We start from the raw sequence: 20,045 nt of genomic DNA, 5'->3' as shown, positions 1-20,045 counted from the left end.
TACGCGCGAATATACGTAACATGAGCTGATAGAAACCTCTAGCAAAGTACATAGCTTCATTTTAAACTGAGACCCTGAAGCTAGTTTCATAAAAGAATGTATAAATAGAACTTGAACGAGAACGCCCACATCACTTCAAACCAGACAGGAAAACTAAACTTGCATCTACGCTGTGTACACAATAGATTACTAGAACAACTAATATAATATTCATAAAAATTTCTAATCAGCCTCATACCTGATACACAGAAATAACAGTGACGTAACGAATTTTACCTATGTTAGGCAGTGCATCCGGTAAACCCTTGAAATACACTGAAGTGCCAAAGAAACTGGTATAGGCATGCGTATTCAAATATAGAGATATGTAAACAGGCAGAATATGGCGCTGCTGTCGACAACGCCAATATAAGACAACAATTGTCTGGTTTAGTTGTTAACTCGGGTGTTGCTTCTACAATGGCAGGTTTAAGTCAGTTTGAACGTGGTGCCACAGCTGGCGCACGAGCGACGTGACACAGCATTTCCGAGGTAGCGAGAATGTGAGGTTTTCCCGTACGACCAGTTCACGAGTGTACTGTGAACATCAGGAATCCGGTAAAAAAACATCAGACCTCCGTCATCGCTGCGACCGGAAAAAGATCCTTCAAGAACGGGACCAACGACGACTGAAAAGAATCGTTCAACGAGACAGAAGTGCAATCCTACTGCAAATTGCTGCAGATTTCAATGTTGGGCCATCAACGAGTTTCAGTGTGCGCACCATTCGACAAAACATCATCCATATGAGCTTTAGGAGCCGAACGCCCACTCGTTCACCCCTGATGACTGCACGACACAGATCCTTACGCCTCTCCTGGGCCCGTCAACATCGACATTGGACTGCTGATGAATGGAAACATGCTCACTGGTCGTACGAGTATCAGTTCAAATTGTCATCAGGTTACCTTCCATTCGGAAAGTGGGTGCACTCAGCGACTGTTATGTGGCTTTAAATTATGGAGTGCAGCAATCAGTCGTCCTTTTTTTAGATTTTATTATGCAAATCCAGATTTCGGCTAGTGGCTAGCCATTCTCAGTGCTTTATTTTCTATTTTCTATTTTTTTGTAATTCAAAGAAATGTGACTGACGACCGAACAACAGGGATTTACATGCATTGAGAATAGAAAATAGTGCACTGAGAATGGCTAGCCACTAGCCGAAATCTGGATTTGCGTAATAAAATCTACAAAAGGACAACTGATCGCTGCACTCTATAATTTATACTTCAAATTGTATCGAGCGGATGGACGTGTACGGCTATGGAGACGACCTCATGAATCCATGGACCCTGCATGTCAACAGTGGATTTTTCAAGCTGGTGAGGACTCTGTAATGGTGTGGGGCGTGTGCAAATGGAGTGGTACGGGACCCGTGATACGACTAGATACGACTCTGACAGATCACACGTACGTTAAGCATCCTGTCTGATCACATGTATCCATTCATGTCCATTGTGCATTCCGACGGACTAGGGCAATTCCAGCAGGACAATGCGACACCTCACACGTCCAGAATTGTTACAGAGTGGCTTCAAGGACACTGTTCTGAGTTTAAACACTTCAGCTGCCCATCAAACGCCCTAGACGTGAATGTTATTGAGCATATTTGGAATGTCTTGCTATGTGCTATTCAGAAGAGGTCTCCAACCCCTCGTACTTGGCCGGCCGCGGTAGCCGAGCGGTTCTAGGCGCAACAGTCTGGGACCGCGCGACCGCTACGGACGCAGGTTCGAATACTGCCTCCGGCATGGATGTGTGTGATGTCCTTAGGTTAGTTAGGTTTAAGTAGTTCTAAGTTCTAGGGGACTGATGACCTCAGAAGTTAAGTCCCATTGTGCTCCCATTTTTTTAACCTCTCGTACTCATGCGGATTCATGGACAGGGCTGGAGGAATCACGGTGTCAGTTTTCTCCTGCACATACTCAGACATTGGTTGTCCATTCCACGTCGGGTAGCGGTATTATACGTGCTCGGAGGGGCCCTGCACGATTTTAGACAGGTGTACCAATTTCTCTGGCTCTTCAGTGTAAACCCGGGGCTATTCAAACCTAAAGCACATAGTATAAAGAACCCTACGACAGAGATGATACCTTAGAATAGCAGTTCATACAGTCTAAAAATTAAGATGCTCACCAAACAAGTCCTTATGGCTTTGACATTTCACCTTGCGCGTGATTTCTGTTGATAGCAAATAGCAGACGCAGTACGAAGCCCATATTCCACCGAACCCGATTAGTGTGTTTCTCACGCACGTAAAATGGCAGATTAGCAACACAAACTCTAGCTCAAACTGGTATTCAGTTCTGGTAGTTGCCTGTGGCGTCCTTCTCCCACGTAACTGCCAACACTTGCTGTTGGGTGGCCATCCTACGGTTATCTGTGATCAACACTGAGAGGTAACACATTCGTGCTGCCGCGAAGTTGGCGCGACGGCGCCGGCCGACTGTCGGGACGCGAAAGAGGCGGTTGCTTAGTTACGGCGAAAGAGGTTATGACGCACTTTCGGTTTCATAACAGACTATCACAGTACCGCAACAGTATTCTTGTACGAAACGGAATCAGATGGTGACTGTTTGTCGAGTTAGCTTCCGTCTACACGAGCGCTGAGTTTCGCGACAGTCTGTTGTCACCGACTTGCTCACCAGACGGGAGGAATCTCGAACTTCCCCGCGACATGGTCATAGAGCGAAGCTCACGTCAGCTGTACGAGTTTAGGGGAAGAAACCGGTCGTGCTTACCTTGATGGACGCTTGCCAGCATTATTCGGACGTGGATAAGGAAACCCGTTTAATGCCTAGATCAGGATGGCACAGCGGAACTGCGAATCTACTATTCACGAATACGGATCCTCTTTTTCATCCACTGTGCTACTTCAGTTAATGGCTACGCTAATTCAGTTGCCTGCGTTTCGTAGACCTCAAATCAATATAGTTTATCTGGAGGTAATAATATTGATCGTGCTGAGCTCCACATCTGATACTAATGTTAATGATTAATTAGGTCCACAACAGCTGTACTGATACGCTTTTATTGTGCCACGAATAGTTTCGTTCAACATCATTAGGCTGCCGAGGTATGCCAATATCATGACGTAAGGGGTCTATTTATGTTATGTAACTCTGTAAGAAAATATGCAGATAACAGCTGACGTTCTGCAGAATGTTTGTATGGCCATCATTTCCCCATTTTTCCTCTAATGGTGACTAACATTGTAAGTAGGCTTTTTTTATATTGGTAACGCCAATTAGCATTCTGTATGAAAATCACTGGTTGTGCTGTGTGCAGTCTGTGTCTGGTTTGCATTGTTGAAAAATTCTCTATTGTAGTGTTGGGCAGTTGGATGTTAACAGCGCGTAGCCTTGCGCAGTTGGAGGTGAGCCGCCAGCAATGGTGGATATGGGGAGAGAGATGGCGGATTTTGAGAGCGGACTATCTGGACGTGTGTCCATCAGAAAGAGTAAATTTGTAATATTGGAGATTATATAGATATATAAATGACTTTTGAACACTATTAAGGTAAATACATTGCTTGTTCTTTAGCAAAATCTTTCATTTGCTAAATATGCCTATCAGTAGTTAGTGACTTCAGTAGCTAGAATCTTTTATTTAGATGGCAGTAGTGGCGCTCTCTGTATTGCAGTAGTTTGAGTAACGAATATTTTTGTGAGATAAGTCATTCATGAAAGGTATAGGTTATTGTTAGTCAGGGCCATTCTTTTGCAGGGATTTTTGAAAGTCAGATTCCGTTGCGCTAAAACTATGGTGTGTCAGTTTAAGCAGAGTCATTTATAATTTTCCTAAGGGGACGTTTCCGTCTTATTCTCGTATTGTGCACAACTCGGTAATCTGACGACGTTCTGGCGAACCCAACCGGCCGTGGTACAATAAATGTTTATCAATAGAGCTATGGTGGCTGGCATTAATCGTTAACATTATCATTTGAAGGTCATTTACGTCATATATCTCATTCCTTACAAAATATAACTGTCACCTTGACGACGGGCTAAGTAGAAACAGCAGCTGGACAACGACTGCGAATTTGATGTAACCACAAGGAAACCAAATCAGAAACAGATTAGGTATCCAACCTACTACTCGTGCACACTTATCTCATAGCTTAAAAATTGTCAGCCTTGTGCTAACTCACAACGCATTGGATGCAACTGGGAGGTCAAGGAAGACTAATTCGTATTATTGAGGGTTACAGCTTATCAAAGCTTCTGTTCAACTAGTATTCCGAAGAGCTTTGGAGAATGGACAGTGGGGTGAAACTAAATATCGGCAGAGAAATGAATGTGCAAGTGGAATTCCATTGCTAAGGTTCGTAGAGAAAACAGCCCATCTAGCAACGCGTAAGAGAGACTTAAAAGGAACTGACGGTACAATTAGCACAAAATGTGTCTTTAGGATGAACAAAGCAAAGACGAAAGTGACGACGAATTCAGAAAGGAAGCTAATGACTTTCTTATCATTAAAACTGGAAACGCCACAGTTTTCTTGTCAAGGAAGTAAATTCACACGGATGGCCCAAGTATTTCTGGAAATGTTCCTCTGGAGCGTAGCCCTATATGGAACTGAAAGAAGGGCTCTTAGAAGAAAATACTGTCAATTGGTTTGATACTATCGAAAAATGTTAATAACTGAGTTTACAGTTGCTGTACAATATGAAGACGAGCCTGAAGGAATATGTGAAGAATGATTTCTATAAGAAAAATCCTTATCGGAAGAAGGGACACATTAGTGCGTGCTCTGCTACAGCATGTAAGAGTAGTTTGTATGCTCAGGAAGGAATAGTAGAGGAGGAAAATACTGGAAGGAGATACGCACAAAACATTGTGGAGGTATTTAATTACTGATGTTACTTACAAATGAAAACATTAGCGAAAGATAGGAAAACATAAAGGTCAACATCAAAGCATTCATAAAGTATATTGACTTAAGGAAAATCAAAACTACTAGAAAGGCGTAAGTATCATTATCGTTGTCATATTGAAAACTGCAGTTTTTGATGGAATACGAAGTTGTGCCATTATAGTTTCAAAACTTTGAATGCCGCCTGTATTTCAGTACCGGTACATTTTTTTTTAAGCAGCTGTTAACTGTAGCTTCTCTTTATGCGTACACGCTCTAGACGACAGCAGACAGAAGCGAGTTTTCGTGACCACGGTTTACTGCACTGTTTAAATTTTTAGTTAACTCACTACACTCACACTGCTTGTTCTGCATGAAAAACTCGACAATTTCAGGTGTAAAATAAATGACGCCAGTGCAAATAACACAGTGCTTTTAATTAAATTCAAAATAAAACTGGCCCAGTATCGTCGCCTGCAACGCTGATATTTGCGAACATTACCGTTTCAGTGACGAGCACGAGCGAATGAATATCCCGGCTTAATTGGAGTCCAAAACTACCGGTCATCAATGCGCCTAACCATAAGGGTACAAGGGGATTAAACGGAGACAGACGTTTCCATCACGATAATGTCGCATTGTCATTAAAGTCTATTTTTAATTATGTTTCAAGAGCATGAGAAATAAAATTACGAAGTTTCCCATTTGCATAAAGACTTAGGCCTTTTCTCTTTCATATTCTTTACGTTTTGCCCACATATTATTCTTTCCTTGCGTAAGTTTAGCTGTGGTTTCTCAAAACAAACAAAGGTAAATAACCCATAAGCGACTCTAACTCAACATATACACTTGTAGTGCGCCATTAATGTTCAAATTAATTCAATAAGCTACAGCACTGAGGAACAAATGCGAATTGCAGAGCAATCCGTAGCATATCACACTCTAAATCACAGGAAATGATTGTCGGTACGTACACACCCGGTAGAGAAAAATTTGTTGTACCGTGAGTTTTGCATGTAGCTATCACATTTGATGTAATTGTTTTAAGCAGGGGAATGTTTGTGTGATTAGACGTCTCATTTTTTCAATACTGCATGATGAAAACTGAGTCATCTGCTAGAAGTGATTTTCCATAAATCTCTTGTTCTTCACGGCAGATTTAGCGGATGAAAGTTTAATTATTTAATATATCTCGTAAATCTGGATAAATTTACCGGAACCGGCCGGTGTGGCCGAGCGGTTCTAGGCGGTACAGTCTGGAACCGCACGACCGCTACGTCGCAGGTTCGAATCCGGCCTCGGACATGGATGTGTGTGGTGCCCTTGGTTAGGTTTAAGTAGTTCTAAGTTCTAGGGGACTGATGACCTCAGCAGTTAAGTCCTATAGTGCTCAGAGGCAAAGTTACCGGATTTATCGAGACTTTAACGGCCATCAAGTTAATGGTAATTGGTCATGTACCTTATGTGGGGCAACTCTGGGCGGAACGGGATACTTAACGTTTAAGTATTTTCTTTAAATGAAGGAGCACAAGAGCACACTTACTTAAAGGTACTAAATATCATCGGTACAGTTAAGCAAGGCCAGTGTGGCGCAGTGAGAGGGAGGCCCAGACACGAATTATGGTCTTGGTAGAAATTTCCATTCGCCACTTCAGTCTGCATATATACATCATAAATGTTTGAGACTTGAACATGTTTCTGGAATAGTATAGTTACTTTTGGTGACAAAGTGTTCTAGGTTTGTGTCTCGTGTCTTGACTACGTGGGTGGTGGTGGTTAGTGTTTAACGTCCCGTCGACAACGAGGTCATTAGAGACGGAGCGCAAGCTCGGGTTAGGGAAGGATTGGGAAGGAAATCGGCCGTGCCCTTTCAAAGGAACCATCCCGGCATTTGCCTGAAACGATTTAGGGAAATCACGGAAAACCTTAATCAGGATGGCTGGAGACGGGATTGAACCGTCGTCTTCCCGAATGCGAGTCCAGTGTGCTAACCACTGCGCCACCTCGCTCGGTGACTACGTGGGTAACCGATTTATCGCTACACTGTTTCCCATTAGATTTATAGATTTAGAAAAAGCTTTTGACAGAGTTCAGTGGAACAAGCTGATGGATATTTTCAAGAGGAAAGGAGTAGATTGGAAAGAGAGACGACTGATACGGGATTTATATTTACACAAAAAAGTAAGGACAAGGATTGGAAATGAAATGTCAGAAGGAAGCAGCATAGGACGAGGTGTTGGACAAGAGTGTTGATTTTCCCCGCTGTTGTTTAATGTATACCTTGAAGAGATTATTGCGAAAAGCTTAGATGGGGAAAATGGGAATATGTATTGGTCGAAAGAGAATAGAATATATAAGATTTGCTGATGACGTGGTATTAGTGGCAGAAAGTGAGCGGACAGTGAATAACATGCTGAAAGATCTCAGTGAAGCTTGTGTGGAATATGGGATGCAAATAAACGCAGCAAAAACAAAGAGTATGGTCATCAGTACAAGACGCAGACTGTCCAATATAAAAATAGGACAATCTACCAATAGCCAAGTAAGTGAATTTAAATATCCTGGAAGCACAATAACTGAAGACTTGAGATGGCACCAGGAGGTGAAAACTCGAATTGCCATAGTGAAGGAGGAATTCAACAGAAAGAGGTGACTCTTGTGTGGCAAATTAGATAAAGGACTAAGGAAAAGGCTTGGCAAATGTTTTGTCTGGAGTGTGGCACTATATGGGGCAGAAACATGGACGCTGAGACGAGAGGATGAAAAAAGGTTAGAAGCATTTGGGACGTGGATGTGGAGGAGAATGGAGAAAATAAGCTGGATGGAAAGAGTGAGTAATACAAGAGTATTTGAAAGGGTTGGTGAGAGAAGATGTCTGCTGAAGGTTGTAAGAGAAAGGAAAACGAACTGGTTGGGACATTCATTGGGAAGGGAGTGCTTGTTAGTAGATGCTTTGGAAGGATTGGTTTGTGGGAGAAGACTGAGAGGAAGAAGGAGATACGAGATGATAGACGATATAAAGGGAAGAGGAAATTATGCAGACCTGAAGAGGATGGCAGAAGACCAGACAGCCTGGAGAACTACCATGTGAAAACCTGCCTTTTGGCAGAACACTGATGATGACGATGATGAAGAGTTTCCCACATATTTACATTTTATGAAGACAAACGTGGATTCCAAACGTATTACATGTGCGAATTTTAGGAGCTCGATCCTAGGTATTAAGTAATGAGCTGAGTGTCTAATCTCCGTTTTAAACTCTACTTTCTGAGTTTATTTCTCTTGATTGAGTATAAATAAAAATCTAAAGACCAGAGGATGTCGTTCTTGATTTCCGTAGTGCTATTTTGCGAGGAAACCGACCCCAAATGTCCATTACATACCGTTCCCTTCGAAATCTTCGATCGGAAACAGGTTGAGATGCACCTGCATTCACTCAGCGTAGACACTTTGAATATTCCGCGTCGGTGCACAAGAAAGTCGGGCCGCTTCATTCAGCGAGCGATCATGGGGAAGTCCAAACTCAATTACTCCTTTCTGCCGTTCTGTGGCACAGGGTTGATTCTTTAGTCCGGCGAGCTAAACTGTCCAGTTACGTTGATGTGACCACCTTCCAAAAGCCTGAATAACCGCATTTTAGAACGCGGAACGCTGCGAGACATGCAGAAAGGGGGTCACTGAGGTTCTGGAACGGATGTGGAATCATGACGACTCCAGCGCCGTGGCCAGCTGCACTAGGTGTTTCGACTGAGATCGCATGGTGCGCAAGGAACGACCGAGGAGGTCCCACAGATTCTCGATTCCGGGGAGTTTGGTGGGTAAACGGTCCTAGTATTCTTCGAAACATGCACGCACATCGCAAGCTGTGTGAGGCATTGACCTGTCATGTTGATATATACCCTTGAACCGAGGAGAAACAAACTACATTTGATGGTGGACATGGTCCCCAAGGATAGATGCGTATTTCTGTTCATCCAATTTGCTTTCCAGAATGACGAGATCGCCCATGGAATGCCATCAAGACATTTCCCAGAACATAACGCTCCGACCTCCGGCCTCCGGTCTGAACTCTTCCGACGACTCCAATAATACAACACCAACAGCCGTTATTCTGGTTTTATTTATTAGGAAGCCAGTGTCGACATGACTTCATCTTCAGGCCTGCGTATATCGAGTAACCCTCGCGTTACAAAATGCAGCACTATCAACTGGTCTCGCGAAGAAAAAATCTCGACATATGCAGGCCTGAAGAAGACATAATGTATTGTCGAAACTGGTTGCCTAATAAATAAAACCAAAATAACGGCTGTTAGTTTTGCATTGTTGGAAATCGACCAGCCGAAGTGCTGCACTCCAGACATAGTATGGGGTTACATTTATCTTCCGACGACTGTTTGTTTTCTGTCTGGTAGAGCATAAAACGTGATTTGGCTAAAAGGGCCACCTGTCGCCACTTGGATAACGCCCTCTTCCGGTACTGACGTGCAGTTTCCAGTCTCCGTCGCCAATGACCAGCAGTAAGAACGAACTCATGACCCCAAGCGGCTGCTGCGGAAACCCATTCGCAGCAACGTTCGCAGAACGGCCATTGTGGAGACACTGTTGGTAGCCCCAAAGTTTATCTGGGCCAGCAGCTGCCCAGCAGATGCACGTCTGTTCTCCTGTACACTTCCCCGCAGCTGTCATTCACCCCTTTCATCTATGGCCTGGGTCGCCAGTTTTGGACTGCGCCATTTTGCCATGTACGCCATACCACAACCATGGTGGCACGCAAACAGTTTACAGACAGAGCCGTTTCCGAAATGTTTAGACCCTTGGCCCAAAAGCCAATGATCATGTTCTTTTGGACGTCAGATAAATCGCTCCACTTCCACATTACGACAATAACTGCACTGTTTTCCGGTCCCCGTGACACGCTTTATATAAGCTCCAATGCTAGTGCTGCCAATTCTCGGTTCAAATGGCTCTGAGCACTATGCGACTTAACTTCTGAGGTAATCTGTCGCCTAGAACTTAGAACTACTTAAACCTAACTAACCTAAGGACATCACACACATCCATGCCCGAGGCAGGATTCGAACCTGCGACCGTAGCGGTCGCTCGGTTCCAGACTGTAGCGCCTAGAACCGCACGGCCACTCCGGCCGGCGCCAATTCCCGTCTGCGAGTGTTTATTACGCACTGGCGTCGAATATGACTGGACAAGTTAGTTCTGGGCCGTACCAAGGGGTGGCGGATCTGTTTTACACGAAGGACAGAGGCACAGAGGGAGCATAAAGAAACAACTGGAGTAAACAGTACAACGAATAAACTGAAAGAGAATCGCAAAATCCACCTCAGCGATGTAAGATGTCTGGGTCTACCAGTGAAGTGGTGGCAAGAGAAGATCTCGACGAAAACAATAACAGATCAAGGGACCTCAACCTCACACTTGGAAAGAAGTTGATGATGATGATGACGTGCCTGTGGCAATGTAAACATTCCCAGCCTGTTAACTGACTACAAAATTGGTCCAAATGGCTCAGAACACTATGGGACTTACCATCTGGGGTCATCAGTCCTCTAGACTTAGAACTTCTTAAACCTAACTAACCTAAGGACATCACACGCATCCATGCCCGAGGGAGTATTCGAACCTGCGACCGTAGCTGTCTTGCAGTTCCAGACTGTAGCGCCTAGAACCGCTCGGCCACCCCGGCCGGCGGCCCCTTGTGGCCGAGCGAATCTATGTGCTTCAGTCTGGAGCCACGCGACTTGTACGGTCGTAGGTTCGAATCGTGCCTCCGGTATGGATTTGTGTGGTATCCCTGCCCGAGGCAGGATTCGAATCTGCGACCGTAGCAGCAGCGCAGTTCCCGACGTAAGCGGCTATAACCGCTCGGCCACAGCGGTCGACATTCTTGCTGTCTTCGGAATTTTGTCGAAATTTTTTTTTTTTTCCGAAAGTCAGGCAGCATGTCGCCGCACACATACATTCTACACACCAACGTGAATAATCGTTTTGCTGTAACTACCCCCAACGTTTCCAGAAATTCTGGTGGAATGTTGTCTATCCCTCCTACCAACGTACCGCATTATATATAAGATGTCTGATGTTTACCACAGGAACGTCGCTACTCGTGTTCCGCAAGCGGACAAGGCATTTGCATCTTCCCATGCCCCTCGCCTCTCTGACAGCGAATATCTCATAGAATCTCTATATTTGCCATTATGGTGTTCCTGTCATCTGCCTTAAACAGTCATTACTATCTTGCTAGTTTCGGATATATTGCGCTAAGGGGAAAAAGCGGCGAATCCCTTTCGGAACGACCAGTTATTCTCTTCTACACTGTTTTAAGTTTGCGGCTCCGGACTAAAGCGCCTAGAACCGCTCGGCCACAGACGCCGGTAACTGATTATATTTTGTTGGGTTTGGAGCCAGATTGTACCATCATATTCACACTTCAGTTCAGCGGTGCATATGTTTGCCGTATTTAGATGAGAACGCAGCCTCTCTGGCGGGATTTAGCAAACAACATTCTCGCCTCATGTTTTTTTATTTTTATTCCAGCGTTTGATTACAATAACAATTCTTCTCACCTGAAGCTGTTAGCCAAAAGGGCTGCTGAAACATCGTGTGAAGATGATCTTACTATGGTGTTGAAGACTCGAAAAGAATATTACAAGTGCATTTAGCCCGCACGCGACTGAGATAATAGCATAGTGGTCCCGCTCGCTCCCAGGTCAGCTCCGTGGCAGGCAGTGAAACCGGCGCATCCTGTTGCGTGAGAGCGAGTGTTACACGAGCGGGTGTGGCGACCGTGAGAGGAAGAGCAGGCGGCGGCCGCGGCTCGCCGCCGTGTGGCCCGGGTCCAGGCAGCTGCGCGTCGCGGCGGCAGCCGCATGCTAACCCGGGGATCGTGGCTCGCGGCCAGGGCGCCTCCAGCGGCCAAGGGCTGCTCCGGAATGTCGCGAGGTCGCCGCGCACCGAGCGCATAGTGGCTCGCGGCAGCGGTCCATTAACGTTCCACCGTCGCCGTCTCGGTTTGGTAACCTTGCGTCGATTGCAGCAAATTACTGTCTTTAGAGGCAGATCTCGAGGAGCAATTTCAGCGGCGAATGCCTGCCAGGTTGTCCTGCAATAATATCAGGCCGCTACCGCAGTGAAAGGAGTCTATTACAGCTACGCGACACATACAAATAGACGATCACATTCTTACCAAATAAATATGTTGCTTGGGCACTGCATATGCAAGGTAGAAATACATACCGGTTAATGCCAACAATACCAAGTAAAGTTCCATACATCACGAAGGAATTATACACTGAATTCCCACAGGGTTCTGACTGGGAATAAAGAGTACTGTTTTGAATATAAGATAGAATGACTCTTGCTCCCTGTGAGAAGAGCTATGACATGTCAAGACTGAATGCACGCAGTGGAACATAAATTTTTTTACGAAGTGGACATTTCTTCCTGTGTAAGGCAGAAACTCAGGCCAGATAGTGCGGACAATGCTGAGAACACTGCGTGTTTCACAAAAGAATTATAGTATCCTGTTCTTATTTATGCTAGAATAAACAGGGTTGAATGTGAGACAGAATGACCTCACTGGGTGGAGACAGGACTCGTGCCAAGATCTTATGCATAGACTGTACTGTTACACCAGTGGGAATAAGACATTACAAATCTTGCGAGAACAATGGAGACACTGAGAGGTTGACATATCAGACTCGCGTTCGGAGACTTAGGCTTTATATCCACATTCAGAATTACCTTTTTCTTGGCTTCATGAAATAATTTTTGGGAAGATGCTGTTATGATGCCTGTGAAATATCACGTTTTTACTTTTTTCATGTCGTCTTCTGTGGCCGGCCGCGGTGGTCTCGCGGTTCTAGGCGCGCAGTCCGGAACCGCGCGACTGCTACGGTCGCAGGTTCGAATCCTGCCTCGGGCATGGATGTGTGTGATGTCCTTAGGTTAGTTAGGTTTAAGTAGTTCTAAGTTCTAGGGGACTGATGACCACAGTTGTTAAGTCCCATAGTGCTCAGAGCCATTTGAACCATTTTGTCGTCTTCTGTGGAAGACCCGTCATGTATCCGTAACTAGTGCAAACAACATCCACCTCTCTACCTCCTTAATGCCTCAGGATGTATGCTGTTAACCTAAGAAACTGTGTGAAATGAAGAGGGAATAATGAATAAACAAAGAAAAGGTGTGTGAGGGAGTTTTAGAATAGTTGAAATGGTAATAGCGACGTTGCCAAACATCAAAATTAGCCAACACACAGCAGACTGCTGTCACACAACAAGAGTGAAATATATCATCTGTGTAAATAAAAATATTACAAATGTAACAAAAGTAAGGCAAAAATCAATCAGACATGAAGAAGTGTTTACTCAGGGTAAATTAATACATCCATCGCTCTCGAAGGGAAGCTGTCTGGGTTGTGTCAGCATGTGGAAGTCAAACCACAGAAATGGATGGAAAGTATAAATCTGAAGTTTGATGCAACCGAAGACCGGTAAAAATTCAGTGCACACTGAAAATATGAAATAAACTGGCACTGAAGACAATGAGCCATAATAGGTCCCGATTACCACAAGAAGTGACGTATTAGCAGGACAGATGTTGTAATATCCGGGAACAATAATTTGTTACAGTATGAAGCAAACAGATAAAATTTATAGGAACACCTTAAATTAGCGTATCTTGAACGGATTACGGAACAATTTGATTCGTAGAGACGAAAATATTGACGAAGTGTAGGAAGAGTTGGAGGAAATCAAAGAAATCGAACTACTGATGTCCAAAAAAAAAATTGAAATGTTGCAATACCTCTGGCTTCCTAGTGACTGTAGTGACATTTCATATCAATGAAACACGGCAATTCAAGTGTGCAGGCTACAACAAACTAGATAGCGAGACAGTGGTCAGATCAAAGGAAACGTTCTTAAGAGAGCCTTATCTAAAGCCTGACATATGAAAGAAACCTCTTTATTTCAGGCTCTGTTTCCGAATATTTGTGTCTTGGTTTTGAGCTCGAATTCTGGGAACGTTTACACTGATATATTTTCCTCTATATCTGTGAAAATTTGCCAAGTGTGCATCATGGTAGTGTCACATGATAACAAAGACGAATGTTTGAAAATGAGTTCCTCCGGCGATTCTCTCACCTCAACCGCAAGAACATCAGAAGACTTGGCGACGGTAAGAAAACGCGCCTTTGAAGATGTCATTCACACCGAAACAGCCAAAAAACTTTACAAACACTGTATCATTAAAGGCACACCTTTTGAAAGGTTACTTGCTTTAGAGAATTAAGTAGTTGGGAGAGAAGAAGCGTTCTGTCGCAAACTGTGTGAAGAACTATTATTAATTTCACAGTTTCCTTGAGACAGACTGAGTAAGGATGTAACGCAAATACTTCACGCGCTCTACTTCTTACATTTTTATCTCGCTTTCAGTTATCAGATTTCCATCTTTAGACCGTTGGTCTCACCGAAATTGCAGTTAGTTTTATATAAGAAATAGAAAATACCTAGGAAACTCTTACACAGTTCTACAAAAATATACTAGGTACTTATGGTATCTCATGTTTCCTCGGTCTAACTGATTAACGGTGTTCTTTCGTGTGTTCAGCCGAGCTGTTAATTCCATTTCTCTGCACGATAATTCGGCGACCGACCTATTCGCCTTCCTCTGGTGCTACGAAGTGTTACCTGGACGCCTACTAGACGTTTCAGTCCGGGCAGCGATTCCCAATTATAACACAAGTCGCAACATCTGAAGAACGCCGCTGAGTCGGTCGTCGAAATATAGTGCAGAAAAACTGAAGCAACAACCCGACTGATCACACGAAAGCACATCGTGAACTGTACAAAATACCCTTCCTTCATTCTGTTCCACGTATACAGTATAGAATTTGAACATCACATCGATGTTACATTGTGCATTTCCTCGTACAACGCGCCATCTGCTACGCAGGCACATACTCTAAATAAACTGTGGCACTTATTTAACTTTTACACTGTGAATTTGCGAGTTCACTTCCGTAGCGTGACATTCACGCGAACCTACTCTAACGTACAGGATCAAACGTGTTACGTAAGTGATCTCTCTTTGTTTGATGTATGGCTCGAAATTTCGTCGCCTTTAGACGCGAAATTTAGCTGCCCAGGTCACTATTATTACACGTTTGTCTCGACAATGCTGTGGTCACTAGCTGTTCACAAAATAACAATAGTGTGCTGCATTTTAGGCAGTGCTGTGCTGTCTACAAGTTAGATGTAATTATAAGGAACAAATAAATTCTGACTGCGAGTCTTCTTCATAGATCATTGATCAGTCAGAGATAATTACGTCACAAGAGTGAAGACTCCTCCCTATTTGCCTGTTATAAAGATTGTCAGACTTCCAGATTTCAGTGTACTCTTGGCAAGAAAGGTTTTTTCGCTTCCGCTTATCCTCAGTAAATGATCTTTTTTCAGTAATTGCCGAATGAGAATCAAATGAGATGATGATGTCTCTTGTAGTTTTATAGAATCTCGTCACACGAATTTTCAATTACACGAAAGGCACTTTCGGCTCACACAGGTAACTGACGCAGTGGTGAGTCTACGGGTCTGTCAGCGCCATTCCGTTCCGTACCGTTGCGTTCGCAGAACTGGTCCTGAAAGGTCAAGGACGTTCTGTTTGGCTGCAAGGCAGTCCGGCCAGCCGTAGCAGGCAACAATGTACCTGACTGCTCCTTTCACAGCTGTTAGCCAGCAGGCTTGCGTAAAAATCTGTGCCATCATACGCGACACTTTGACGCTCACACCCAGATCGTACCGAGATGAGCTGGCCGCTGTGGCCGAGTGGTTCTAGGCGCTTCAGTCTGGAACCGCGCGACCCCTACGATCGCAGGTTCGAACCCTGCCTCGGTAATGCATGCGTGTGATGTCCTTAAGTTAGTTAGGTTTAAATATTTCAAAGTTCTGGGGGACTGATGACCTCAGATGTTAAGTCGCATAGAGCTCAGAGCCATTTCAACCATTTTTTTGCACTGAGGTGATCCTGCGCAACTGACACAATTGCTGAAGCTGCGCCCTCACCGTCCCCACCTCTTCCCCTGGAACATTTCTTCTGCAGTTTGTTTCACAAAGATTAGCATATTTTATAATTTTGTAAGCAGATTTATTAAAATGAAACATATCGGAACTGGCAGCCCAGTGATATTTGATATAACAACTGTGTGAGTTAAGCGTATAGCACAATGACACGTCAAGACTCTCGATGCTTCAACATGTGTCAGAGTTTCGTAACGCTAGAGTAATAAGGAAATACCTGATACAATTAACGCCTAACTGTAGTGGCCTCACACCAGTTGGATGAGTAATGCAGCTGATAAGACCGGTACTACTCTATCAAATTTCTTTGTCCAATATCTTTGTCAAAGAAATTTGATGGTATAATAGGAAACTTTGTCAAATGTCGTCAAATATTTGATCAAATCTAGGGCCTCGCTGTACATTTGATCAAAGAAGTCGCTTGTCTTCTGTTCACTGAAATGTGACATGTTACGACGTGGAGCGCTAGCATCGCTGCAAAGTTCTGCCATTTATAGTGTTTTTATAAACATTGCCGGTAAATACAATTGGTGTGTACTGACAACCACAAAATTAATAGAGATGTATGAAGCTGATGAGGCGCTTTACACCGTGAGGCACCCTGAATGCAAAAGTAGATTAAGAAGATTGGAGACCTGAACTAACCTATCCTAACCTAACCTAACTCTCTCTTGTAGCAAGGAATCGGAGTGTTACAATGAGCCTGTCTTCTGCAGTTATAGCAGTTCTCAAGTGAGTATCGTGCTTTGTGGTATGGGGATACACTTCACTGAGAACATACAGAAATGTATGCTCATCCATTCTTAAGTAATTGATGTACGACTTGACGTCCTCCACTATAAGCTCACGTGACAAGTTTTGTTGAATGATTTTATCGTGTCATCGTAAAACCAACGGATTCACCCAGGTACGTTTCCCTTTTTTTCCCACTCTTCTCTTCCGCATGTCCACAAAGTGTAATTGTGGTACATGTAACTGCTACGGTTCATAACAAGTAGTTGTCAGCCATCTTGAACTTTGACGAAAAATATGATGACAGTGTAATACCCCCTTTTAGCTCCATGTCAAAGATGTTTGTCAAATATATTTGACGAATATTTGAACACATCTTTGACAAAGAAATTTGACAGTGTAACACCGGCCTAACCAATGGCAAGGCGAACATTCGTTCACCAGAAAATTGAACTTAGATACAGGTTTATAGTGCACCTGTCCATAGTCACACGACAAACGACACCTCTGATATTAGTAACCAATCACAGAAGTATTCTTTTTGTTGTATTTTTATTTACACAGCAGGTAGAACCAACAGAAACTAGGGAGCAACAAGATTACCTGTTGGAGGGGCAAGTAAATTAATACTTTCTCCACTTTCGCTTGCTTTTCCCACTGCCGCATCTCGCTCCAGGCCTCACTCTATAGAAATTGTCAAAAATAAGATGCTTCCGGTCAAATGGTACGTTTTATTCAGTGCCTGCTTGTTCTACTTTTCGGATCCCACTGTATCGTAGCAGAGTTTGCACCAGAACGACCGGCAGAGGCAAGTCTGCGCGGGCGGGCGATATCTGCGGCCTATCTTGTGAACCTAGCGCACTGTTGCGGCATAAGCCTTAGCGACACACGTCTGCTGCATAGTTTTCATTTCTTTGCGATGCTACTTGGACTAAATAGCCCTGTGTCAACACTGTGCGTTTACAGTCGCAGGCCGGTACAGAAGACATGAATACGAGAAGTAGAACAACTGACATGCCTGCCCGTCGATTACTAAACCATGTTTCATTCTTGATTTTTCTTCGGTCAGTTTTTGCACTCCCTCTGTTTCGTGAACTTGTCGAGGGCATGTCTCGCCACTACTTCGGTACGGCCCTACTCACGCCTCAACATTTGCAAGACCATTGAACTGAGGAGGAGGGGAAGGCGGCTTACTGAAGGTACACTACACTTTAAAAAAACTGAACGGTTGATCTCAGCCACGAGACCAGTTGAAGATCTACAGCGGTGGGTGTGGTACCATTATATTTGTGTTATTGCTCACGACGATCAATATACCTACATACTAATCCATCTGTTTGAAGAATACAACAAGTAGAGTTTAAAAATAAACACAAAGTGATGATCATGATGTCCCATACTCCAAGGAGCGTAGGAGACGATGCGGGAGACCCGCACCGCTGTACTAGGCAAGGTCCTAGCGGAGGTGGTTTGCCATTGCCACACGACAACACCCAGTCATCTCGAGGCAGGAAATATCACTGAATCCGCCGGGAATCGAAATCGAGACCCGGGAAGCGAGAACGCTACCGCAAGATCACGAGATGCGGTCAAACACGAAGTAAGCTGAGTATATGATAAACGGTGGTGATGAACGGCAAGCTGGTAATTTGTATTAAATGGGGTGCTTTAAATATCTAGGTGTAACTATACCCGCAAATGGAGTCCAGAATATATTAAGAATAAAATTGTACAGAGAAACCCTTAGGAATGGTAAGTTCACAAAACAAAACTGTGAACTTGTTGTTTTTATGTTTTTTGAGGCACCTCTTCTGCTGTTGCAACTTTACTAGTAATATCGGAGTTATTCCGTCTTCTACGATGGCGTAAAATGTTACTTCGAACAGCCCGCATCTCGTGGTCGTGCGGTAGCGTTCTCGCTTCCCACGCCCGGGTTCCCGGGTTCGATTCCCGGCGGGGTCAGGGATTTTCTCTGCCTCGTGATGGCTGGGTGTTGTGTGCTGTTCTTAGGTTAGTTAGGTTTACGTAGTTCTAAGTTCTAGGGGACTTATGACCACAGCAGTTGAGTCCCATAGTGCTCAGAGCCATTTGAACCATTTTTACTTCGAACAAATACGTTTAACTTTAAAAGTACCTCCAGTGACAAGTGTAATAATTGTGGTTTTGTTTGAAAAATAGGTTTAAAGACATCACAAACAATTAGCTTGTTTAAAATAAATGGGTAGTGAAAAAGTAATTGTAACCATGCGAACTGTTTATTGTTCGTTTAAACAGATTTACAAACGAAAACCACAATCATTGAATATGCTTTAAGGAAAGCGAAACACGGAAAAACTCCGTTATTAGTTCTAGTACGATCAGACACAAAACAGTGGTAGAAACCATACTTGTTTCAGAAATTTAGAGAGAGAGAGAGAGAGAGAGAGAGAGAGATTATCACGGAAATGGATTACTGGAGACGAAGTGCTGGGCGCTCTAGATTGTACGACATCAGAAATTACCATATCATAAATAAACACAAAAAAAATGAAGGCAACGAATTCGACTCAATGACAGCTGTCAGGAAAGCCATGGACTACAGAAAGCCTGACCAGTAGGTGTCTAGGCGAGCATGAACGCCCGCGCTCACTTGCCGATTGAGGAGTGAATGCTCGGTAGAATGAGGCGGTCAGATGTAGTTCTGGAGAGCCGGGGAAGTGAAAGCTGTGCAGTGTTTCCAGAGAAAGGTTCGCCGTAACCTTACACACAAGTGTGTGTAAGTATTTACGGCACAGTGCTTAAAGCGTGAAGTACCTCATTTTAAATCGATGAAAAGCATCATGATGGTAGGGTTAGAAACCTCGAAGCGAAGGTCAAAAGCACAAACATCAATTTACAAGATGTCAGTGCAGGATGCCTAGCTACAGTTACAACGTGTAGACCTGTAGTGTTACGGGCAGTTGCATGACAGATTTCATATCAAGTCTCACAAACTTATACAAATTTTTCCTCGGTATAAATGTCCACGACGTTTCAAGTTTTTTGCTACATTTACTTCGATGTTTGGATCAACATAGTTGTGCCATTAACTTCCTTCCACAATGAAGAAAACGGCTTCTACGTACAGAAGCTCACTGAAACGCTTTAACTTAGCAGTACATCTTCGAATTAGCCAGTGCTCAGAAACTGGAGCAAGACATCGATGCTGTAGCAAATGGTAAATGAGCAGCATTCATTGAGATGCTTAACACATTTATAACATAGCCACAAGTTGATGTCAGTTTAGATTTCACCCGGTGTTCATCATAATGTTAAATCAATCGCAACAAATTTCACTTTTCAGACTTTGCT

At 43.8% G+C, this 20,045-nt stretch overlaps 1 protein-coding gene across 1 annotated transcript in view; it reads left to right on the top strand.

Annotated features, from left to right (window-relative positions):
* LOC126456671 (brain-specific angiogenesis inhibitor 1-associated protein 2-like) overlaps positions 1-20,045 on the top strand; it is a 555,769-nt gene that overhangs the window by 12,241 nt on the left and 523,483 nt on the right. The window lies entirely within an intron of this gene.

The sequence above is a fragment of the Schistocerca serialis genome, chromosome 2 (assembly GCF_023864345.2).
Source record: "Schistocerca serialis cubense isolate TAMUIC-IGC-003099 chromosome 2, iqSchSeri2.2, whole genome shotgun sequence".
In the NCBI taxonomy this organism is placed as follows: Eukaryota; Metazoa; Arthropoda; class Insecta; order Orthoptera; family Acrididae; genus Schistocerca; species Schistocerca serialis.
The sequence above is the reverse complement of the archived record's forward strand: the minus strand, read 5'-3'. Positions and strand labels throughout refer to the sequence as shown.